This window comes from Haematobia irritans, chromosome 2, assembly GCF_050003625.1.
Source record: "Haematobia irritans isolate KBUSLIRL chromosome 2, ASM5000362v1, whole genome shotgun sequence".
Lineage (NCBI taxonomy): Eukaryota > Metazoa > Arthropoda > Insecta > Diptera > Muscidae > Haematobia > Haematobia irritans.
In genome coordinates this window covers 112700608-112727497 of record NC_134398.1, presented here as the reverse complement: position 1 = coordinate 112727497, position 26890 = coordinate 112700608, and the positions used below count along the sequence as shown (strand labels likewise).

The 26890-nt window shown below is 35.5% G+C and overlaps 1 protein-coding gene across 2 annotated transcripts in view; it reads left to right on the top strand.

The window, feature by feature from the left end:
* The window catches only part of al (aristaless related homeobox), a 180159-nt gene that overhangs the window by 31573 nt on the left and 121696 nt on the right, over nucleotides 1-26890 (top strand). The window lies entirely within an intron of this gene.

The following is a 26890-nucleotide window of genomic DNA, read 5'->3' as shown; positions in this document are numbered from 1 at the left end:
TTCAGGTGCTCTAACCAAGTGTTCCGCTTGTGCTCGTCGACTATCTTACTAATCTCTAGATTTAGTTCTCTGATTCTTGGATCAGCAGGGTTAGCACGACGGCGTTCATCACGCTCATCTGCGAGTCCCGCCGCTCCGGCTGGGAAGTTGAGCCTCACTTGGGCAATTCGACCAGCGGGTATGAAGCGAGCAGATGCTGCGTTGATGATGTCCCGGAACGCCCTCTGGGCACCATGAACATGAGAAGGGGATAGAAGCTCACTGAAGCGGCGATCGGTGTAATATCTGAAGCCTTCCCAGTTGCCTTTTTATACCCTGCGCCACTCTGTGGAACAGGGTATTATAAGTTAGTGCATATGTTTGTAACACCCAGAAGGAGACGAGATAGACACATGGTGTCTTTAGCAATAATGCTCAGGGTGGGTCCCTGAGTCGATATAACCATGTCCGTCCGTCCGTCCGTCTGTCTGTTAACACATTTTTGTGATCAAAGTCTAGGTCGCAATTTAAGTCCAATCGCCTTCAAATTTGGCACATATTCCTAATTTGGGTCAGAATAGAACCCTATTGATTTTGGAAGAAATCGGTTCAGATTTAGTTATAGCACCCATATATATCTTTCGCCCGATATGCACTAATATGGACGCAGCAGCCAGAGTTTTATACCGATTTGCTTGAATTTTTGTACAAACATAACACTTAGTCGTATAGTCAAGTGTGCAAAATTTTATTGAAATCGGTTCAGATTTAGATATAGCTCCCATATATATCTTTCGCTCGATATGGACTTATATGGCCCCAGAAGCCAGAGTTTTATCCCGATTAACTTGAAATTTTGCACAAGGAGTACAATTAGTAATATAGTCATGTGTGCCCAATTTGATTGAACTCGGTTCAGATTTAGATATAGCTCCCATATATATGTTTTTCTGATTTCGACAAAAATGGTCAAAATACCAACATTTTCCTTGTTAAATCGCCACTGCTTGTAAAAATTACTCTAATTTTCCTAAACTTCTAATACATATATGTCGAGCGATAAATCATAAATAAACTTTTGTGAAGTTTCCTTAAAATTACTTCAGATTTAAATGTTTCCCATATTTTTTTTTACTAAAATTGTGTTCCACCCTATTTGAGTCTATAGATTTTGTAAAAGCCTATCAAATTCTGTCCAAATCGAGTGATATTTAAATGTATGTATTTGGGACAAACCTTTATATATATCACTCAACACATTTGACGGATGTGATATGGTATCGAAAATTTAGATCTACAAAGTGGTGCAGGGTATAATATAGTCGGCCCCGCCCGACTTTAGACTTTCCTTACTTGTATTTGATTGATAAACGTCCGGCGTTCAGAGGTTATGAAATCGGAGGGTCGGTTAATGGTGAGAATTATGGGGAGGTGGTCCGATCCCAATGAAATGACTGGTTGCCAGGAAACGTCATTTATCAGACCACGCTAAAGATAAATCTGGCGAACTGCTGCAGTCACCTATAATTTTCGTTCACCGTGCAAAATGTGGAGTCATCTATCTGCTCTGCCAAAGCTATGCCTCTCTGGTCCAGCGTTGCCAGAATTGTTTCACCAAAAACCGCTAGATTTGTCCAAAAAACTAGCCAAAAAAAGCTAAAAATTTAAAAAAAATAGCTAGAAAAAAAGCTAAATTTTTTTGTATCAAAAGTCACATTTTTGATTGAAATTTAACAAACTTAAAGGCTTTATTTCACTTAAAATGCATATTATTTTAATTGTATTCATTTTATTTCCATTTCTGTGAGACTGTAAGAAAATCTATGTCATATTAGCTCTGTTTGCATACACGCAAAAAAATAATTCTTTCCTGCCAAACGAAATTTTAGACAAAGTTCGTTTCTCATTTGCTTTTCGTTAAAAGAAAGTGTATTTGGAAGAAAAGTATATACTTTTTGTGATAAACGTTTATTCTTTTCCAGGATGTAAAAACAATTTCATAAAGACTAACTCAAAAAAAAATTTTTCTGGCTAATTGCATTTTCCCTCACATCTTTCCCACTTCCACGAAGTTTTTTAGTTCTTGGCACCTTTTTACAAACAATGTAGAAGAAATTATACAATTTTATAAATTTTAAATTTTTTTTTTACCTTTCGCCTGGACGGAGAATCGAACCGCGGACCATGCAATTTGTAAGCCAACACACTATCCACTGAGCCATGTAGCCGTTATTGTCATCAATAGACAATTACCCATATAACTAAGTTATATTTATATAGCATAGCTTGTGGCGCCCACGAGCCGATTAAACAAAGTTTATTTAACAGAAAAATACATTAAGTTGGGCACCGTGGAGCAGTGGTTGCTACGTCTGACTTGCATGGCAAGGGTCGTGGGTTCGATCCCTGTTCCGACCAAAGTTTTTTTTTTTTTTTTTACATATATTCCAGATATGATCGGAAGATTCCGAAAAAAAATTCAACATTACATTCTACTATATTAAATTTTTACTATGAACTGTAAAATGTGTCTTATTAAAGACCTAAATTTAGAAAAGAACAGTGTTTGATATAAACGAAATGGACTGTGTTGTTGGTTCAAAAATAACTTTTTTTACTGAAAAAATAAAAATTTTGTAACAAACCAATTTTTTTGGTGATAAAAGTGTATACTTTTCGAAGTAATTCAAAAAACTCTAACAAAAGAAAAACGTTTTCGGTACACGTTTTCCAAACGTTTTTTTTTCTTTGCGTGTACTCGATACATTTTGATTACTATTACAAGTCCTTCGTTTATATTTCCTAGTAAAAAACTTTTTTCCCGGTAAACTTGCAATTATCAGCTGGTTAATCGTCAACAAGTCCAATGTCGCATAGAACTGCATTAGAAAATATCAATATATTTCGTTTTAACTGAATTAATGATAAATTCGTGATCGTGTACACTTCACCTAATATTACCCAAGAGAATAAAACCCATTCTAACTGTCTTGCAAGTTTATACTGAATAACTTTTATTCGAAAATTTCCCATACAAACCTATTGTCCAATTTTCGTAAATGTAAATCCATTCCATTAATAAATAGCAGATTTGTTTTGATCCTATCACTACGAATTTTTTATTGCATTTTTTTGATGTTAAAAAAAAAATAATACCACATTCAAAACTTTATTTCCTTAATTATTTCTATGTTCTGTTCCAAAGATTTTGTACACTAATGATTTTGGTATTGATTCAGAGTCAAATTTGAATTTATTCGTTTTTTCAGCTTTTTCTTCATGAGCTATCACAGTGCTTTAAAAATGTGCTAACGACAACTTAAATTTCCAAATTCAGACTCGACTTTTAAGTAGAAATTATTCTGTGTATACGTTTTTAAAATAAAATGTTGAAAAACCTCTTCTATTTTTGAACGCTATTTTGGTTTGTGGTCAAGATACAAAAACTCCACAAATTTAAAGACTATTTAATTAATTTTAAGAATTTTTTAGAATTGACCCTAGCCTTCTTTCATGAAAAGATACCCATTTTTAAGTTGAATCACTTAACTATAAGGACAAAACGATTTTATCGGCTTCTGGACAAGGAAAACAGTTTATAACATATAAGAGAAATTCACAAATGCTATTATAACCAAAATTCGCGTTCGTATTTTAAAGACATGAAATCTTTGTCTTTGGCCTCATGACAATATTTTTTCAGTGTACAAAGCAATTCACATCCACTATTTTAATTTAGTAATATCATAATAACTTTAGAATACGTATTAAAATAACATAAAAAGGATAAACGAGTCAAATGCTATTATTCCTAATAATTTACTGACAGTTTATATAAGGAATTTGTATGGTAATAGTAGATTTAAAGTTTACGATAAGTTTTATGAATACGAGGAAAAAAACTTTACATCAAGGTGTATTTGCTGCAAAAATGCCCGCATAATGGCTGGAATAATTATTAAGGCCTTATTCTGGCAGCAAGACTTAGATAAAAACGAAGTTTTATCCATATTTCAATAGGAACATGTCGAAAATAAAAAAAGCCAAAAATAGGTGAAAGGGTCATGAAAAAAGCCAGAAAAAAAAGCTAAAAGCTAAATGCATTTTTTTCCCGCTAAACGTCTTAAAAAAAGCCAAATCTAGCGGGAAAAAAGCTAAATTGGCAACGCTGCTCTGGTCATTACCTAGGAGAGAATGCCAAAGTTCATGGTGGGCATTAAAGTCTCCTAGAACCAATCGGTTATGACCGCACAATAGCCACTCAATGTTTGGGCAATAACCTGGAGCACAGCTACCAACCGGCGGTATATACACATTGTATAGCTCTATCTCGGCAGCCCCAGACTTGACTGCTACCCCCATACATTCCATATACGGGTCACTAGTGTCTGGCAGAAGCGGGATAGGTCTATACTGCACGGAACGGCGTATTATGAAAGCCAGGCCACCACCACCACTTCTTGTGCGATCCTTTCAAAGGACATTGTATCCATCACAATGGCGTAGGCTGCAGGTGGAATTCGGCTTAGTCTCCTGGATCGCTGCGACCCTTATCCTTTTCCGATTCATAAAGTCCACGATTTCGCTAATCTTACCTCGGAGCCCGTTGCAATTAAATTGCAAAAACGATGCACTATGCGGAACTGGAACAACAATATTAGGTGTAAGATGCTGCGGTGGAGAATATTGTTGTACGGGAGATGTCGGGGGTCGCATAGTCACAGCATCCTGCCACGTAGTCAGTATGTCTATACTCCCGCAGCGATGTTAAGCCGGAGCAGTTCCGGTAATGCACCCACTCCAAGCACCGGTTACACCTGACCGAAACCGAACGGTGGTGGATCAGGTTACGGCAGACTGAACAATACCATGGTCCGGGGTTCTCCTCTATCCCGGCTCGGACCAACAGCAAACGGAGAAGGCTTCCCGGGATGCACCTTCTCCAACACAAAAAGACGGACGAAACAACACGTACACTGATGTGGCAGCCGCTGGCCAATGGATGGGGTCCATCGGGTCAATCCGGTACACAGAACCCGCCGCCGTGGGATTCATATGCAACAGTAAGAAATCGGGTTGCTGAATTTAAACGTGGTCGTACAAGCATTGAAGATGAACCACGTAGTGGACGTCCAAAAACAGCAACAACAACTGAAATTGTAGCCAAAGTGCATGATATGGTATTAAATGAACGACGAATAAAAGTGCGTGAAATTGCTAATATCATGGGCATCTCAAATGATCGAGTCCATTTAATTTTGCATGAAGAACTACAGATGAAAAAGCTTTCTGCAAGATGGATGCCGCATTTGTTAACAGTCGATCAAAAACACATAAGAATGATCATTTCTCAAGCTTGTTTGGATCGTTTTAAGCGAAATAAAATGGATTTTAAGCGTCGTTTCATAACTGTTCCCAGCAAAAAAATTTGGAAGTTCTTCCAAAGGCACAACTTTAAAAGCACTTCCAGAAGATGCACTCCCATTGATGTTCTTTATTTTAACTACCCAGGAAGTTCTTTTAATTCAATTCTTTATAACTTGATTTGTTCATACTTTTAATGGGTATTTTTAACTTTTTTTGTTTCATATAGGTTAAAAACAGAGTAAGAATTCATAAAATGGTACAAATCATTTAAATTTTGTCGAAAAAAATGCTAAATTCAATCTGAAAAATTGTGAATTTTTGAAAATATTTGAGGTCAAACGTTTCCAACAAGCGTTAGAATCCATTAAAAATTATAAAAAAATTATAAAAATTATTTATTTGACAAAATATAACAGAATTTTTTAATTTACATCCAAAACACTGAATTCGGATTACACCTAAAGAAGTGATGCAAATTCAGTGCAACGGCTGTTGAAATGGAGGACCTCCGTCCTATGACAAGCCCATGTTAAATTCATCGTTTCTGCGTCAATTATGCACCACTTCCGGATCCAAAAAGAACATTTTCATTACTTTTTTGGCGACGCTTTTTTTGCTGGGTTGATGAGACATGGATCCACCAATATACTCCAGAGACAAAAGAACAATCCAAACAAATGACTGAAGCTGGAGGAAGTGCCCCAAAGAAGGCAAAAACAATTCAATTGGCTGGTAAGGTTATGGCAACGGTTTTTTGAGACTTCAAAGGTATTTTATTAATTGATTATCTGCAAAAGGGTAAAACAATAAATTCAGAGTACACCCTCACAAAAAATCGCTTCTGTAACATATACTCCCAAACATATTTTGCTTCAAGCATATACATTTTTGGGTATTGCCCAAACATTTATATGTTTGATCTCTTCCAATATATAATATGTTTGAAAGCATATTGGTCTAAACAATATATGTTTGGGTAGTCTAAGTTCCAAACATTTTGTATTTTTGCATCCAAATTCAATAATGTTGTCTTCCAAAAAACAATATGTTATTATGTGAACATATAATATGTTTGGAAGCATTTTGCACCCAAAAATATTATATGCTTAAAAAAAATTCTCCCAAACAATATTGCGCTCAAAATTTTATTTATTTATTTATTTATTTACAATCATTATGAATTATGAAAATAAACAGGTAATATAGGTGCTAACAACATAGGTTTTCGACCTGAATGCTCAAAATTTTGTTTCTGCCTAATTGTATATTCCCTCACATCTTTCTCACTTCCACGAGATTTTTTAGTTCTTAGCACCTTTATCTGTAATACAAACATTGTAGAAGAAATTATTAAATTTTATGATTTTTTTTTATTTTAATTTTACCTTTTGCCGGACGGGGATTCGAACAGCGGACTACACAGTTTGTAAGGATCAAAGAAGTAGCTGATCAATTGCCCAAGGGAAAATAAAATGTTAATTTTGTAATAACAAGCAACAACCACCAACTTAATTCAATATCGCTCCCTGTTAAATAGCGCTCCAAGCTACTAAACACATATATGTTTATAGGCTATTTCTAAATTAATATATGTTTGCATCCAAGCATATTATATTTACAAACATTTTATGTCCCAAACATAATATGTTCTAACATATTAACATATATGTCCCAAACATGTTATGCTAGTTTATGAACATTATATGCTTGCACTCAAAAATATTGTATTTAAAAATTTGTGTTCCAAACATATAATGTTTATAGCCAAACATATGAAAAACAGTCTTTTTCATCCGTGTACTATTGCAACGTTTTGGATCAATTAAATGTACAAATTCTATAAAAAAGTCATGGCTTACGACATAAAAAAATATATTTTCATCAAGACAACGCACCAGCGCCCAAGAGTGTTTTAATAATGGCTAAAATCAACGAATTAAAGTACGAGTTGCTTGACCACCCACCTTATTCTCCTGATGTAGCTCCCAGTGATTTTTACTTGTTCCCAAATCTAAAAAATATTCTTGCTGGCAAGCGTTTTATCTCAAATGAAGATGCAATTACAGTTGTAAACCACTATTTTGAAGACCTTGAGGAAAACTATTTTAATGAAGGGATAGAATTGCTAGAAAAGCGTTGGACTAAGTGTATTGAAGTTTCAGAAGATTATATTGAAAAATAAAAATATTTTTGAAAAACTAACTATTCTCTTTCATTGATAGCCTAAGAAGTTTCCGAACCGCCCTCGTGTACGCAAAGAAGATTTCATTAAATTTTTTTCTACCAGTGTATGCCTAAGGTGAAACGTAATATGTTTGAACAATACAATATTGTTTGGACCAATACTGAAAATATATATGCTTGAAGCAGAATGGTTTGGGGTATATGTTACAGAAGCGATTTTTTGAGTAGTTTACATTGAATTTTTTTTTTAGTTTTAAACACATGTATTGTTAATCAAATGTATACACTTGTAGTTAAGAAAATTTCATTGGACTAATTTCCTGATACGAGTTTATTGTAAAAACGGGAAAATTAACTACACCAAAAAACAATCGCCTCTGCAACATATACTCCCAAACATATTCTGCTTCAAGTATATTGTTTTGTACTGTACAAGCATGCTATGTTTCGTCCTAAGCATATCTGTCTTATACGGAGTTCTCACCAAGCATGTTTTGTGGTTTGAAATGATTTCCTCACGCACAGAAAAAACATGTTTGGAGTGGTTGTAGCATCCATCTAATGCTTATGTAGTACTTGTAATTGTCGCGAAACCGATGAATATTGACTTTGTGAATAGAACTTTCTAGCCGAGAAAAATTTATGCTGGCAATAAACATTTAAATAGTTCTCAAATGCCGCAAATATGTTTTTTATTTAAATTATAGAATTTGAGAACAGTACATGGTCATGTCCCTGACCATTAAATTTATTACACTTTTTTGTAGGGAAAAAAATTGTCTATATATTTTTATTTGCAGTACAAACGCAGTAAGTACATTTGGTGGGCAAAATAGAGTGTATAAAATATGTGATGTTTGCTTGCACGAAATTATAAATACAAATAAACAAGGAATTAGTCAATAGTGAAACCTCTGAAAGGTGGATATCCACGGTCGCCTAAATTGTGTCCACCTTTGAAAGGTGTCCAGGTATGAGAGGTTAACTTTAATGTGTTAATATAGCAAACGTCCTCAGACAACTGTCCATGTTTGGAAGGTTTCCGGTTTTCAGAGTGTCCAAGTTTGAGAGGTTTCACTGTAAATAAAAAAGTTAATTTTGCGTTTTCTTTCCTCAAGTTTTTAGTTTGTGACCATGTTCCTTTAACTGCCCCCAGAAAAAAGTGAGCCCTTCTTTAAGTTAAAATGAACTCATTGTGAAGAAAGTTGAACTTCGTATAGTTCCAAAGACATTTTTATTTGTTTGAAGGATGTGATTTTCGTAGAAATTAGGTAGAATGCATTCCATATATTAGTTAACATTTTCCTATATTTATGTACCACTATACTACAGAATGAAAAAATTTAACTGAATTGAATTCATATATGGATTGATTTTATTGAACTTTTTTCATTCATTTGGACAAATCTTACATAAATATTTGTGGTAAACCTTTCAAATTATTTTTTAACTATCTCTCCGTATATCATAACAACACGATTCCAGCTAAAAAAAAAACAACCCACGCGCAAACATATCGATTACAGGCGTATAAAAGAAATATAGGAAAATTTCCTATATTCTAACAAGTGTGTTTCCTTAAGTTTTGAAAGGATTGAATACTTTTTAGTACGAATGAACTAAAATATTTTTCTATGCCAAGTGTTATTTGTATGTATGATAAGCTTTCTATAATAAAGGAAGTCAGAATTATCATTTTATAGGAAATTTTACTAAATTTGAGGAAAGTTGGGTTTAGCTCGGTTTTTGTTTATTTTTACGAATGCTTTGTTATCAGTGAATAAAATTTTCTTTTTCAGTAGTAATTATAATTGTAATATTATCGTGGCAATCATGTTTCTTCTCTGCGTGCTTTATGAGCATTTCAAAACGAGTCGTTTTCCCCATACAACAAATCAAAACACAAGTGGGGACTAAAACCGAAAATTGTGCATTGAATATACACGGCAGTGGTTAGACATATAATGTTATATGGTGTTGTAATCTGGTGGCCGGCACTATAGCAGCCGACGAGTTAAAACAAAGTTCAGCGCGGATTACACTCTTGCGAAACCACTTTTCGCCAAAAAGTTTGAAACTATTTCCCAACAGTGAGGCGTGGTGCACACAGACCCCGGGGAATAAATGATATACATATAGATTTTTACACTGATGGCTCCAAATGGGATGGACAAGTGGGTTTCGGAGTATGGTCTAAGGACCTAGAACTTCCAATAGCAAAAAAAAAATATCAAATCACTGTAGTGTTTTCACTGAGAAGTAATGTTCCAACAAATGTTGCACCCTCAAAAAAAATCGCCTCTCTAACATATGTTCCAAACATATTTTGCAGGAAGCACATATATTATTGGATACTGCCGAAACATTAATATGTTTGTTTTATGTGAACATATTCTATTTTTGGAAGCATTTTGAGCCAAAAATATTATATGCTTGGAAGAATTTTCCCCAAAGAAGATTGTGCTCATTCCCTAACATAATTTTCACTTCCACGAAATTTTTTAGTTCTTGGCACCTTTTTCTGTAATACAAATAATGTTGAAGAAATTATTCAATTTTATAATTTTTTTAAATTTTACCTTTCGCCTGGACGGAGAATCGAACCGAGGACCATACAGTTTGTAAGCCAACACACTACCACTGAGCTACGTAGCTGTTATAGTCACCAGAAGACAATTATCGTTATAAGTTACATTTATATAGCATAGTTTGCAGCGCCCACGAGCCCATGCAAACATAACATTATTTAACAGAAACATACATGTGTTGGCAACGTGGAGCAGTGGTTAGCGTGTCTGCCGTACATGCAAAGGGTCGTGGGTTCAATCCCTGCTCCGACCAAACACCAATTGTTTTTTTTTAATTTACACATTTATATATATATTTATACTATATTAAATGTTTATAATGAAACTTCGAAATGTGGGTTATTAAAGATTTACAGTCAGAAACAGTACTTGATATAAACGAAATGGACTGAGCTTTTGGATAAAATATTATTTTTTTATTGCAAAAATAACAATTTTGTAATAAAAAACTGGTTTTGGTATAAAAGTTTGATATTTTGGAAGGAATTCAAAAACTCTAACAAAGGAAGAACGTGGGGTCGAGTATAAACATACACAAATAATTTTATAATATACACAAATTAAATAATATTTAGACTTAAATTAAATAATATTTAGACTTAAGCGTATAAAATTTTTGGCCTTATCATAAAGCAGCTTCCGAAACAACATATAAGCGGTTTCACAGAAATTGCTCTCTTTCGATTCTCTCGCTGTGTTAATTTGATATCTTTCGTCAACCCTCCCGGTTTTTATCTCTATTTCTTTCTCTATACCCTCTCTCTCTCTCTCTCTGTCACTCTCTGAATAAAATATCACAACATATATATGTTTACTCGAAATTTGTAAATTTTTATATGTTTACATTCACACATATAATTTTTGTGAAACATGCATGCCCCAAACATAATATATTCTAACATATTAACATATGTGTTCCAAACATTTAGTGTTAGTTTGAGAACATTACATGTTTGCACTTAAATATATTGTGTTTAAAAATTGTGCCCGAAACACATTTTGTTTATATCGAAACATATGAAAAACATATTTTTCTAACAGTGTGGCATTAATATATACTCAGGCAGTCAACCTTCAATAAAATCCTTGGACTCGGTGTTCCTTTACTCGAAGGCGGCCATCGACTGCCGCAAGTCTCTCAACGAGATGGCTGAGCAGTACAATATTCACCTAATATGGATGCCTGGCCACAGGAACATACCGGGGAACTGCGAAGTGTTTTGGATGTGAATTAAGAACTTTCGTGATATTTTGACAAATAAATAATTTTTAAATTTTTTTACGATTTTTAATGCATTCTAACGCTTGTCTGGAACGTTTAACATCAAATATTATCAAAAACTCGCAAGTTTTCTAGAACGGATTTATTTCGGCAGAAATTAAATAATTTGTACCATTTTATTAATTCTTAATCTGTTTTCAACGTATTTGAAACAAAAATAATTAAATTTCCCAGAAAAAAGCGAGTTATAAAAAATTGACTCAAATGAACTTCCTGTGCAGTTAAAATCTTTGGGAGAACATTTTTGGAAGTGCTTCCAAAGTTGTGCCTTTAAAATAACTTCCAAATTTTTTTGCTGTGAGGAATCGATTAAACACATTGTGTGAATGTCCTGCATTTGTGTAAGGCTTAAGCGAATATTAGGAGCATCAGATTTAGATTACTTGCGGACCTGGAAATTTTAACTTAAGCAGTCTGCTAATGTTTTTGGAACAAACTGGTTGGTTCAACAAAATAAATTAATCGAGTAGGTTAATCGTTTTGAAGTGTCCATAGGTACTTTTAGTTAATGTGGTATCACAATGGACTGCGTAGTCTAAATTAGCCTGACAATAAATAGGGCTGCCTCTTTAACCTAACCTAATCTAACCTAACCCCCCTAGTTTGGAAATATACTCTTTCCAAAAATATTTGAATTTAGAGTAAATGGGAAAGTCCATGGCAACTACACTATTAGAAAAATATGTTTTTCATATGTACCCATATAAACAAAATGTTTCGGGCAGAAATTTTAAACACAATATATTTAAGATCAAACATGTAATGCTCCTAAACTAGCACTAAATGTTTGGGACACATATGTTAATATGTGAGAATATATTATATTTGGGGCAAGAATGTTTCATAAAAATAATATGTGTGAATGTTAACATATATAAATGTACAAAGTTCCAGTAAACATATATATGTTGAGATATTTTATTCAGAGAGCGACAGAGAGAGAGTATAGAGAAAGATACCGAGATGGAAACCGGGAGGGTTGACGAAAGATATCAACATAATACAGCGAGAGAATGAAAAGAGAGCAATTTCTGTGAAACCGCTTGTATGTTGTTTCGGAAAACTGTTTTATGATAAGGCAAAAAATTTGATATGCTTAAGTCTAAATATTATTTAATTTGAATATTAGCATGAGTATTCGGAGTAAAGAGAATAGACATTCAGAACCAAGAGAATAGACATTTGAAAAAAAAAAACGTGTTTTCGCCTTGAGAGCAGCATTTTATGTATGTGTGGACATGTGTTTTGTTTATCATTTTGGCATTATGGGCACAATTTTTTTTCTTGGTTCGTTAAAAGAAATCGGAACGTACGAGGAGTAAGTCCAAATATTCAGGCAAAGGAAATTAACATTAAGAAAAACGATGGAAAATATACAAAAATTACAAAGGGATCTTCATAAAAATAACGAAATGACACTATACTCTTTTTAGAGTTGGGACAGTAAAATGAAAAAAGGAGGAAACAGTTAAAAATTAAACAGGAAAATGTATAAAAACAAAGTTTAGTTCCTCTTTATTAATAAGTTGTCCAAGAGTAGTTGACGGACACCTTCAAATATAAAAGCGAGCATTAAGTTCGAGTTTTGCAGCTAAAACAATTAAAAGAGTTTATTTTCTTTAAAACAAGTTACAGGAAACTGTTAGAAACATAAATTTGGATTTGCAAAGAGTCCATCAATGGGCATGCGCAAATGGCTTAAGCTTAAATCCATCGAAGTCAAAGTGCATTTTAATAAAGAAAAAATCACTGAAAATCAGTTTGAATGTTGACATAATTCTAAACAACGAAAGAATCGAAATTGTTGAAAATGCCAAAAACCTCGGTATATGTTTCAATTCGTCACTTACATGGTCCACTCATATTGGAAATATAATTGGATCAGCTTACAACAAACTGCGCGCTCTTTGGAATACACAATATTCTACACCACAAAAAACTCGAACCTTGATTGTGAAGTCTTATACAATGCCTACCATACTGTATGGATGCGAGCTTTTTTCAAACACTGACGCAAACAGCAAGCAAAAACTCAATCTTCTATTTAATAACATAACAAGGTATGTCTATGGCTTGAGGAAATATGATCACATATCTACTTTCAAAACTAAAATATATGGTGTATCCTTTGAAACTCTTTTAAAAAGTAAAGCCTTGTGTTGCTTGCACAAGATTATACATCACAATGATCCAGATTACCTATACGAAAGATTGATTTTCTGTAGGTCAAACAGAGGGAAGAAGCTGGTACCTTTACGACACCAAAGTTTATATATAACTACTTTTTAAATGCTTAGGATTTTACTGTTACGTTTAATTTATTTGTGATTATATAAATTGTATTAGTTTTACATATTATATACCTAATTTTGCTGAACCATATAACTTAATCAATATATATTCCTATGCTAAAGGGTGATTTGTTAAGAGCTTGATAACTTTTTTTAAAAAAAAAACGCATAAAATTTGCAAAATCTCATCGGTTCTTTATTTGAAACGTTAGATTGGTCCATGACATTTACTTTTTGAAGATAATTTCATTTAAATGTTGACCGCGGCTGCGTCTTAGGTGGTCCATTCGGAAAGTCCAATTTTGGGCAACTTTTTCGAGCATTTCGGCCGGAATAGCCCGAATTTCTTCGGAAATGTTGTCTTCCAAAGCTGGAATAGTTGCTGGCTTATTTCTGTAGACTTTAGACTTGACGTAGCCCCACAAAAAATAGTCTAAAGGCGTCAAATCGCATGATCTTGGTGGCCAACTTACCGGTCCATTTCTTGAGATGAATTGTTCTCCGAAGTTTTCCCTCAAAATGGCCATAGAATCGCGAGCTGTGTGGCATGTAGTGCCATCTTGTTGAAACCACATGTCAACCAAGTTCAGTTCTTCCATTTTTGGCAACAAAAAGTTTGTTAGCATCGAACGATAGCGATCGCCATTCACCGTAACGTTGCGTCCAACAGCATCTTTGAAAAAATACGGTCCAATGATTCCACCAGCGTACAAACCACACCAAACAGTGCATTTTTCGGGATGCATGGGCAGTTCTTGAACGGCTTCTGGTTGCTCTTCACTCCAAATGCGGCAATTTTGCTTATTTACGTAGCCATTCAACCAGAAATGAGCCTCATCGCTGAACAACATTTGTCGATAAAAAAGCGGATTTTCTGCCAACTTTTCTAGGGCCCATTCACTGAAAATTCGACGTTGTGGCTCGTTAGTAAGTCTATTCATGATGAAATGTCAAAGCATACTGAGCATCTTTCTCTTTGACACCATGTCTGAAATCCCACGTGATCTGTCAAATACTAATGCATGAAAATCCTAACCTCAAAAGAATCACCCTTTATAATTATAAGATTTATATCTTGTTGTATAGGAAATTCGCATAAATAAAATAAAATAAAATAAAATAAATAAAATGAATTTTAAAGAAATTTAAAAGGCAAACCAGGGTCATTTTATATGCCAACTTAATACCGGCCTTAAAGGTAAAAATAAAATTAAGTGCAAAACACAATAAGTTTTAAGTGCATTTAAACTAAATTTATGTGTATATTATAAAATTATTTATGTATGTTTATACTCGACTCCACGTTCTTCTTTTGTTAGAGTTTTTGAATTCTTTCCAAAATTTCAAACTTTTATACCAAAAACAGTTTTTTGTTACAAAATTGTTATTTTTGCAATAAAAATAATATTTTACCCAAAAGCTCAGTCCATTTCGTTAATATCAATAACTTTTTCTGACTGCAAATCTTTAATAACCCACATATCGAAGTTTCATTACAAAAATTTAATTTAGTATAAATATAAATGTGTAAATTAAAAAAAAATTGTGTTCGGTCGGAGCAGGGATTGAACCCACGACCCTTTGAATGCAAGGCAGACATGCTAACCACTGCTCCACGTTGCCAACAAATGTATGTTTTTGTTAAATAATGTTATGTTTGCATGGGCTCGTGGGCGCTACAAACTATGCTATATAAATGTAACTTATAACGATAATTGTCTACTGGTGACTATAACAGCTGCGTAGCTCAGTGAATAGTGTGTTGGCTTACAAACTGTATGGTCCTCGGTTCGATTCTCCGTCCAGGCGAAAGGTAAAATTTATAAAATTGAATAATTTCTTCAATATTATTTGTATTACAGCAAAAGATGCAAAGAACTAAAAATTTCGTGGAAGTGAAAATTATGTGAGGGAATGAGCACAATCTTCTTTGGGGAAAATTCTTCCAAGCATATAATATTTTTAGGCACAAAATGCTTCCAAACATATAATATGTTCACATAAAACAAACATATTAATGTTTCGGCAGTATCCAATAATATATGTGCTTCCTGCAAAATATGTTTGGAATATATGTTAGAGAAGCGATTTTTTTTGAGGGTGTATAAACTAAAACATCTCAACTTGGTGTGAACGTTTTAGAAAAACGAATGGAAAACCAGTGAGTGGGAACATAGCATTAAGGCCCCAAACAGTTAATTTCAGTTTCTAAATTTTTCAGCATCCTACCCATTTATTTTTTACTTTCATCTTGAACTTGGAGTTTATAGTTTTTGAATAGCGACTTCATAGTTATTGTGGACTAATGTAATCACCTTTACGTTTTTTTCCCGATTTCTTTGTATATTCCCTCTGGCGCGGTCTTTTTCGTCCGTGTACCTCGTATGACAATTGAACTAATTTCTATTCCATTTTTGAGATTTCTATAGTGTGTTCTTAAAGTAATCAAAATTTACTGACATGTTTGGATTTTTGATTACCATTTGCGTAATTCGTCCTTTTAATAAAAGCAAAAATTAATTAAGAGTTAAGAAACAATCATTGGCGCCAAATTATATTAATCGCGCTGTTGAGAAGTGAAAACAATGTTCATCTGCTTTGCCGTGTATTTAGCCAGTCTTATTGAGGGTACTTCTGAATTATAATAATATTTAGTCATTATCTTAAAAAAATCCTTGCAATTTTTAGCTCTCATTTAATACAATATATACATTAATACAAGAGAAGAGTCACTCCTAGAGTTTATTTTGCGTACTAATTTGGTAGTCTGTAATAAAGGGAGATGCTCCAACCTTCGTCACAAAAACAGCAAGAGGTTTTGGACGTCACTTTGGTCTCGCAGGAACTGAATTAAAAGATATTTGAGTGGCAGGTTTTAAGTGAACATAGCTTCTCAGATCATCGCTACATCAGTTTCTAATTTGATGTTCGTACCACCTGGACCATATTTCCGCCAAATGTTAGGAAAACTGGGGGGGTTGCTATGTAATTCGTTTCGATAACTAATTTTATTCGATAATTGTTTTCGATTCGAATTTTCTTTCGTACTATGTAATACTATCGAATTCACTAAAAAGTGTAGCCAGCTTATAACGTAAAATGGCACCACTTACGAATAATAAACAAGGTGTAATTTGGCAGCATTGTCAGTGATTGTCAAAAATTGATAAACAAAAAATAAAAAATAATAGTAAATTCAATAAAATGGATAGTGTTGCTTTGTGGTTTGAAAGAAACAATGAACTTGCCGAAGGAGAATATTGAGAGATGGCATAAATATATCATCGCTTTCGGATACAAGTTAATAAATATGTTTATTTATTTAACTGCCTAAATGAGTGTGTTGTTAGTTTCATTAAACATTTTAGATTGTCGAAGTAAGCATTCAATTATGTAATTGACAAAATAAAGGATGTGCTTGCCCCGACAATGCGTTCTACAGCGGTAAGTCCCGAAATAAAGTTAGCTGCCACATTAAAATTCCTTGACCAAGGATTGGATATCAACACCAAATTGGCCAAGATCGTTTTGCTGGATTGGCGCACACGACAAGTGGGTGTTAGAGGGTAAGGAGTAAACGGACGAGAAGTTGTTGAGCTCTGTGGTTGTTCAGCTCCTTGTTCATCGTCAACCGTACACACAAAGGTAGCTCGTTCTCCAATAATTCTCCCATCGAACATTTGCCATCATGACAGCCTTCTCACGCAGTAAGAGCTTGCAGGTAGCCAGAGGCATACTAACAGATTCTAGTTCCCCTGAAAATGTAAGGTAGTTCCTAGCCTTGCTAGCTCATCTGCTTCGCAGTTCACCGGTATGTTCCTATGGCCAGGCACCCATATTAGGTGAATATTGCTGCTCAGCCATCTCATTGAGAGATTTGCGGCAGTCGATGGCCGTTTTCGAGTTGAGGAACACAGAGTCCAAGGATTTTATTGCTGGTTGACTGAGTATATATTAATGCCAATATTGCTTGGAGCATTACTTCTCAGCCAATTCACCACTTCTCTTATTGCTAATATTTCAGCCTGAAAAACACTACAGTGATCAGGTAATCTTTTCGCTATTCGAATTTCCAGATCTTTAGAACATACTCCGAAACCCACTTGGCCATCCAATTTGGAGCCATCAGTGTAGAAATCTATATATTCTTTATTCCCCGTGGTCTGTGTGCGCCACGCCTCACTGTTGGGGATTAGAGTCTCAAACTTTTTGTCGAAAAGTGGACTCGCCCAAGTGTAATCCACTACGTTAGGCACATCTGGCATTATTTTGAGGACCGAACTGTGACCGTAACCTTTTTCCGACCACAGCGATAGCTCGCGCAACCGCACAGCCGTTGTTGCACCTGACTGTTTGGCCAAAATGTCTAAAGGCAATAGATGCAGTATGACATTAAGGGAGTTTGTTCCTGTCTTGCTGAATGCACCTGAGATACACAAGCACGCCATACGATGAACTTTGTCTAAACTTGTCGGCTGGTGAAGTGCCGGCCACCAGACTACAACACCATATAGCATTATAGGTCTAACCACTGCCGTGTATAGCCAATGTACAATTTTTGGTTTTAGTCCCCACTTTTTCCCTATTGCCTGTTTGCACGAGTATAAAGCTACCGTTGCTTTCCTCGCCCTTTCTTCAATATTAAGCTTAAAGTTCAGTTAAAGTTCAATATCTCTAACTGTTGATGGGAATTTTCCCCTGACTGCTAGTGCCACATCATCTGCGTATGTCACCACTTGTATACTTTCTTTTTCTAGGAAAACCAGAAGGTCGTTTATAGCAACATTCCAAAGAAGAGGTGATAGAACTCCTTCTTGAGGAGTGCCTCTGTTCACATACCTTTGTATGTTTGCTTGTCCTAGTGTGGATGAAATGCGTCTCTTCCTTAGAAGTTCGTCTAACAGCCTAAGTATACCTGGATCAACATTCAGAGTTGTCAGTCCATTTAATATCGAGCTCGGATGGACGTTATTGAACGCCCCTTCGATGTCTAGAAACGCCACGATTGTGTATTCTTTGACAGATAGTGAGCTTTCAATAAAGCTGACTAGTTCATGTAATGCGGTCTCAGTAGACCTGCCCTTCGAGTATGCATGTTGTCGTTTCGAGAGCAAACTTGAATCGACGCTAGTTCTAAGATAAATATCCATCATCCTCTCCAGAGTCTTAAGTAGGAATGATGATAAGTTGATTGGTCGGAAATCTTTCGCATTCGAGTGAGAGGCTTTTCCCGCTTTAGGTATGAAAACGACTTTGGATTCCCTCCACTTTCGTGGAATATATGCTAAGTTGATACATCCTATATACATCGCCGACAACCAGGGGATAATTGTCCACCAGGGGATGTCAGCCACCGCTTGTAACTCCGCCGGAGTAATTCCATCAGGTCCGGGGGATTTGAATGATCCAAAGCTATTTAACACCTATTTTATTCTAGATTCTGATACAATTTCCTCGATAGGAAACGACCGCTGAGCCACTGTGGCACCGCCAGTGCATGGTTCAACCGTCTTATTTCCGGGAAAATGTGTGTCCAATAGTACCTCCAGCGTCTCCTCACTGGACGTTGTCCAAAAGCCCTCCGATGTTTTAATGAAACCTGGAGCGGAGCTCGTGGATTCTAGAACCTTCCGTAGTCTGGAAGCCTCGGACGTATTCTCAATGCTGCTGCAGTAATCATTCCAAGAGTTATGCTGAGCCTTTCTCAGTTCTCGCTTGTATCCTCTCAGATTCTTATTGTAAGCGTCCCAATCCACAGGAGCTCTGGTGGACTTTGCTTTGTTAAAGAGCTTGCTGCACGATTTCCTCATATTACCTAACTCCGTAGACCACCATGGTGGTCGATTTTTCCCCCATGGCTTCCCTTTAGGGCATGCAGCTTTCAGTGAAATGTTGAAGGCCTTAGTAATCCTCTCCACTGCGTGTTGGATAACTTGCACAGTGCTCATGTTTGTCTCTGGTATTTCCGGTATCATCATATTGAACGATTCCCTATACCTATTCCAGTCAGCTTTCCTAACATTTGGCGGAAATATGGTCTTGGTGGTATGAACATCAAATTTGAAACTGATGTAGCGATGATCTGAGAAGCTGTGTTCGCTTAAAACCTGCCACTCAGATATCATTTCATTCAGTTCTTGCGAGGCCAAGGTGATGTCCAAAACTTCTTGCCTGTTTGTAGTGACAAAGGATGGGGTATCTCCCTTGTTGCAAACTACCAGATTAGTACGCAAAATAAACTCTATTAGCGACTCTCCCCTTGCATTAGTATCACTACTTCCCCATATACTATGATGCGCATTCGCATCGCATCCCATAATGAGTTTCGTCTTTGTTTTCAGTGACTCCTCAACTAAGGTGTTAACGGCACATGGAGGCATCTCTCTGTCATGTCCCGTGTAGACCGAAGATACCAATATTTGCATTTGGATATTTCTAAATACATGTTAAGCTCGTTTTTAGCAATTATACAGGCTCGGTTTACATCATTACCAGTATACTGCAATATTTTGAACCCCGGAGTAGTTAATTCACATATGTTGTTTCTATAAACATATGGTTCTCGAATAAGAACTATGTCTATGTCCCCTTTCATCAGGAGAACTTTTAAGGCAGCACATACAGCCTTACAATGATGAAGATTTATCTGGAGGATCCGTAGGACCATCTAGATTTTCAACAACCGTCACATCAGCCGCTTCAATCGAGTCATCAAGAATGTCCTCTTCAGAGATCTCGGTGACTCTCGCAATAACCATAGGTTCAACTTTGGTGAGCTCTGAGGCAGTAGAAGCCTCCTCACGCATACGGTATCTATCCATGTCTTCAACTTTGGTATCTCCCTCGACTTCGCAAGAGGATTCGCTTACTTCTGATTCAGACAGAGGCTTGACCATTTCTGAATCCTTTAGCTGATCGTTTTTATACACCTTCATTTGGATATAATGAAAGCCATAACATACACGGCCCTGATACTTTGCTAGATGTGGCAAAGACTGAGTGTTCAATATAAACACTGCATGCCGTCTTGGTCCATCCACTTCATCCAAACGGCCAACCTTCCAATCAGCTGTTGGAAGATCTGGATTGCATTGTTTCAGTCTATTTAAAATAGATTCAGGGTCAGGTGGGTTTGCAGGTATCCACGCATGTGCTCTTGGTCTAGCCGGTATGTCTTTCTTCTCGACTAACTCTAGAGCAGCTCCTTCCCAAACTTCACCAATTAGTATCAGAGCAGCTTTAAAACATTCTATAGACCTCTGGTCCTCAAATGCGACTAGCTTAAATCGTCCTTGATACCAACCAGCCTCTTGGTGTCGAGGATCTGGACCGGGAAACTTTTCCAGCACCTGTGAGTATACACCAGATAAAGCATTCTCAATTTCCCCCATTTTTGCTTTGGAACCATACCGTCCAATGCTCCTTTATTTATGATAGCCATCACAAGGCTGTCTTTAGCAACTGAGGCAAACGATCGTTGATCCCTTTTCTAGGATGGCAGCTCATCCAGTGATCGTTCCCTTTTTCCAGCCTCAAGAATTCCTTGAGCCCATTTTAAGGAATCGCTTTGTTTAGCCGACAACGTGTTCGGGTCGACTGATCCTAATTTCTTTAGGATAAACAAAGCATTTCTGCGTTCCTTGAATCTCTTTCGAGAGGGCTTACCTCCTTGTGATGCCGTTACCTTGGAAAAGGTTCGACTTGTCAAATTGTCGCCACCTGTTGACCCGTCCACTGGGCCCTGAAGTTAGCAACCCAGTGGATGTCTTTGAATTTCTTTGCATGGTGGCCTAATATCCCACCACGCTTGAAATTCGTAGTTGGTACTTATTACGATGATTTTATCCGCTATTGAAAAACACGTCCGTTCCGTTCGACGGTTGAATAGTGAATAGTGTACACGTACAGGTAGACGCATCATGTTAAAATTGCCTTCCAATCTTTCCCACAGATTATGGGATTTGATCGGGTGACTTCAAAAAACCTTTTTCCAAATCAGGATGCTTCGTCATAAAATCCACCATTACCTCAAACTGCTTTATGTTAGTGTGTGGGTTTTTCTAGTTGGTGACCTTCAAAAATTACATTTTACACAATTTTGGATGAAAAATAAAAAAACAACTGACATTTTTCGCCTTTTCGCTAACTCAAATGGAATCGAATATTTTTTACAACCGTGATACATAGCTGCTACATTTTCGAAAATTCGATTGTAGAAAATGTACACCTCCAATTCGTTTTCGATTGATGTTGTTATCGAAAGGAATTACAAGTAACCCCCTGATTGGAATAGGTATAGGGAATCGTTCAATATGACCATACCGGAAGTACCATGAGCACTGTGCAAGATATCGAACAAGCAGTTTAGCGGATTACTAAGGCCTTAAACATATCACTGAAACTGCATGTCCTAGAGAAAAGCCAAGGTGGAAAAATAGACCGACATGGTGGTCTACGGAGTTAAGTATGTTCATATGACGCAAAACTGCAGGAAGCTCTTTATTCCAGGGAAGTGGAGGGAAACAAAAGTCGTTATCATACACACAAAAAAATAAAATATGAATTTGTACACAAATTTGTACATTTTTATAAATGTATGGACTTTTTCATAATATATATGTACACTTACATAATATATTGTTTTCGTAAATACTTGTTGTGAAATTATGAATTTTTTAATAATATGTATGGACGGTTTCATAAAATTAATGAAACTTTACTTATATATCAAAAAATATTGGTTTTCTCTTAGCGTGAGAGAGCCACAAAATAGAGTTACTCTCATATGTAACAATACAAGCATATAATATGAGACAAAAAAAGGAAACATAACGTTTTGAAGGCAATACGTGTGTTTGAATTTGTCAGTACAGTTCGAGTCGCCGTCGCGATTCGAAGATTATTTATTGCTGTAAAACAGAAACAATATTAAATGGACATAAAATATGATAAAATTATGTTCTTTACTGGCTGGACTTGCGATTTTTCGTAAATGGGTTGATACATTTTGACCAATTATGCAGGCATTAAGAATCAGGGGGAAAATCTAAAAGAAAAGTTACATGTAATGCATGACGTTTTTAGTATATATTATGTAAAAGTACATATTTTACAATGACGAAACATATGTATACTTCATTTATAATATTAAAAACTCCATTCATATTATGTATACATTCTTGGTAAATGAAAACCTGTATTTTTTATTTTATGAATTGTTTTCATATAATTTATGATTCCCGTGTTCGTGCAAATTTTTTTTAACACTATTCATAAAATAAATGTATTATTTTTTTGTGTGTACCTAAAGCGGGAAAAGCCTCTCACTCGAGTGCGAAGGATTTCCGACCAATCAGCTTATCCTCATTCCTACTTAAGACTCTGGAGAGGATGATAGATATTTTTCTTAGAACTAGCATCGATTCAAGTTTGCTCTCGAAACGACAGCATGCATACTCGAAGGGCAGGTCTACTGAGACTGCATTGCATGAACTAGTCAGCTTTATTGAAAGCTCACTATCTATCAATGAATACACAATCGTGGCGTTTCTAGACATCGAAGGGTCATTCAATAACGTCCATCCTAGCTCGAACTCTGAATGTTGCTTCAGGTATACTTAGGCTGTTAAATAAACTTCTAATGACACTAGGACAAGCAAACATACAAATGTATGTGAACAGAGGCACTCCCCAAGGAGGAGTTCTATCACCTATAAACAACCGTCTGGTTTCCCTAAAAAAGAAAGGATACGAAGAAATGTGGATCTAGCAGTCAGGGGAAAATTCCCATCCACAAACAGAGATATTACTCAGAGAGCTCTCCGGATGACTGAGAAATAGCTGTACTGCAAAGATCGCAAAACTCCCACGGTTAATCCCATATCCTTAGGGTGTGTTGAAATCCCCTTTGGTGAGTGTGCAAAATACCTTGGCGTTATTTTGGACAGGAAGCTGAATATTGAAATAAGCCAGACAGTCAGCTGCAACAACGGCTGTGCGGTTGCGCGAGCTATCTCTGTTGTCGGAAAAACTGTACGGTCACAGTTCGTTCCTAAAAATAATGCCAGATGTGCCTAACGTAGTGGATTACACTCTGGCGAAACCACTTTTCGACAAAAAGTTTGAAACTCTAATTCCCAACCGTGAGGCGTGGTGCACACAGACCCCTGGTAATAAACGATATATAGATTTCTACACTGATGGCTCCAAATTGGATGGACTTCGAATGGCGAAAAGATTACCTAATCTCCTCGAGATGGCTGAGCAGCACGATATTCACCTAATATGGATGCTACCGGAACATACCGAGGAACTGCGAAGCGGATGAGTTGGCAAGGATAGGAACTATCTTACATATTCCAGGGGAACTAGAATCTGTTGGTATGTCTCTGGCTATATGCCAGCTTATACTGCATGAAAAGACTGTTATGCCGGCGAATGTCCGATGGGAGAATTGCAAGAGTTGCAACGATACTAAGCAAATATGGCAACATCTAAACTTAAACGGCACACTAGATATGTTAGCGATCCATTGTAGCAGATATAACTCCTGATATCTGCTACAATGGATCGCTGCCTGATAGGCGAATTTGAAAAACACTATTGGCGCGAAGTATAATGACTACTGCATGAGTTGTCATGATGCGGGAGAAAATGAATCGATTAAACACCTCTTGTGTGAATGTCCTGCATTTGTGTAAGGCGTAAGCGAATATTAGGAGCATCAGCTTTAGATTACTTGCGGACCTGGAAATCTTAACTTAGCTTCAACAAAAGAAAATAATGCAGAAGGTTCAGCGGTTAAAACTAGAAGTGTCCAACTATAATAGGTACTTTGTGGTATCACAATGGACTGAATATTGCAAATTAAAGGATAATTATAAAAAAAAATTGTCGCAAAAAAAAAATATTTCTTTAAAAGAAAAACATTTTTCCATCCTCCACAAATTTTAAAAATCATTTTTTAAAATTGGTTGAATTTATTAAAAATTGTGGTACATTATTTTTAACTCATGTGGCAAACGAGATGCCAACACGTTCTTTCGTTACACTTCAGAAGAATGATGATTCCATCAATTGCAAAACCCATGATGCTGTTGTTTGTTTTGATTTCAAAGTGACTTGACAAGAGCGTTTAAGTAAGAATCGAGTGATAAACCCATTAATAATTTATTAACCTTAGACTTGGATATGTTGGACGACCACAATGATGACGATGGCGACATTGGACCCACAAAAGAAAGGAGTTGCACAGATATATGGATAGGAAATCCAATGTGGGTTATAATCCAGTCGATTGGCCATTGGATGTATGCATGAGTCACATATTCGGCGACGTCTCCAAGTAATTCAACCATGCTACTCGCTGTTCGTTTTTAAATTTAGTCAAATGTGGTCAACAATGGCTGGACGGTGATGGGGATATGATGACGACAGACAATGGTCGAATGCAGCGATATTGGTGTCTGTTGTTTTACTCACCTGTTTCGTGCGATTATAGTGTCTTTCTTTGTTTCTGTTGTTGTTGTTTTATTGTTAGTGTAGATTGAATCTTGTTATTGTTGTTTTCGGTGGCGGCAGCGCTATCAGCAACATTTTAGTGGCCGTCTGACCGAGAAACCAGGCGACCGTCTTTCTTGCATTCGCATGGTGCTGAAGCAGTAGTCAAACGCGTCAGTCCATCGGTTTTGATTGTAATTAAGAATGTCTTGATGAAATTGCTTACAAATTAGGGGGTCATGTTGTCATTGTCAAACATCCATCTATCACGTCCAGGATTTCAGTGGATTGATGGGAATGCCCTTAAAATGTTTCTGTTTTAATTTCACTTCACTTAGCCTATCTAATTCTTTTTACGAAATCTAAAAATATCAATGGCTTGGTTTAATTTAAATGTATTTAGTTTAGTATAAAATAATTTTCTTTTGAATTTAGTTTTATTATTATGTTAGTTTTATATAAGTTTTAATAAAATGTTTAATTTGATTTAACTTCTGGCCAGTAGAGTATAAAATTAAGATGATATGAAGAACATTTCCTTTAAAATTTTCAGAGAGAGTCGAAATGAAGTAACTTACGTACACCCGCTGTAACTCATGTACTCACAAAACCTTACAGTTGTTTGGCAGCCCCTTTTTGCAAACCAAATAACATATAACAAAAGAATTAAAATATTAGATTAAAGTGGCAGCCCGATTAAGATTCAGGCTCACTTAGACTATTCAGTCCATTGTGATAAAATGTTACAATGCACGAATATAACAAAAGAATTAATATGTTACAATGCACGAATGTATTCAATATAACTTCAACTTATAAAAGAGGAAAGTAGATCACTGATATGGTTCATCTTTAAACTTGCTGCAAATATGAAAATATTACCTAATTTGAAAACGAAGAGTCTCTTCTATATATATATATATATATATATATATATATATATATATATATATATATATATATATATATATATATATATATATATATATATATATATATATATATATATATATATTTATAATTTCAGTACAAATACAATGAAAATGCTTCCACACATATTACATTTTCACATAAAACAAACATCATAATGTTTCGGCGATATCCAAAAATATATATGCTTCCTGCAAAATATGTTTGAGAAGCGATTTTTTGAGGGTGTAAACACAGAATCGTTCCGCGATTGCACACAACAGTGATTAGAATGTTAATGGCTGATCAGTTCAAAAATTCGGGATCTCTTTCCCAGCGGTTTTTAAACAACAGACAATTTTAACCATCCACACAGACGAAAAAGACTGTTTTTCATATGTTTGGGTGTAAAAATTATATGTTTGGAACTCAAATTTGTAAACACAATATTTTTAAGTGCAAGCATATAATGTTCATAAACTAGCATAACATATTTGGGACATATATGTTAATATGTTAGAACATATTATGTTTGGGACATAAAATGTTTGTAAATATAATATGCTTGGATGCAAACATATATTAATTTAGAAATAGACTATAAGCATATATGTGTTTAGAAAGAGAGACATAAAATGTGTGCTGGAAGTAAAATCATGAAAGTAACAAATTGGCGCCTTAAAAATATATATACACAAAGAAAATTCAATTAAAGATTGGAAAAATACTGTGTGTGAATATAAACAAGTATAAATTTCCAAATTTGGAGTAAGCATATATATGTTGTGATA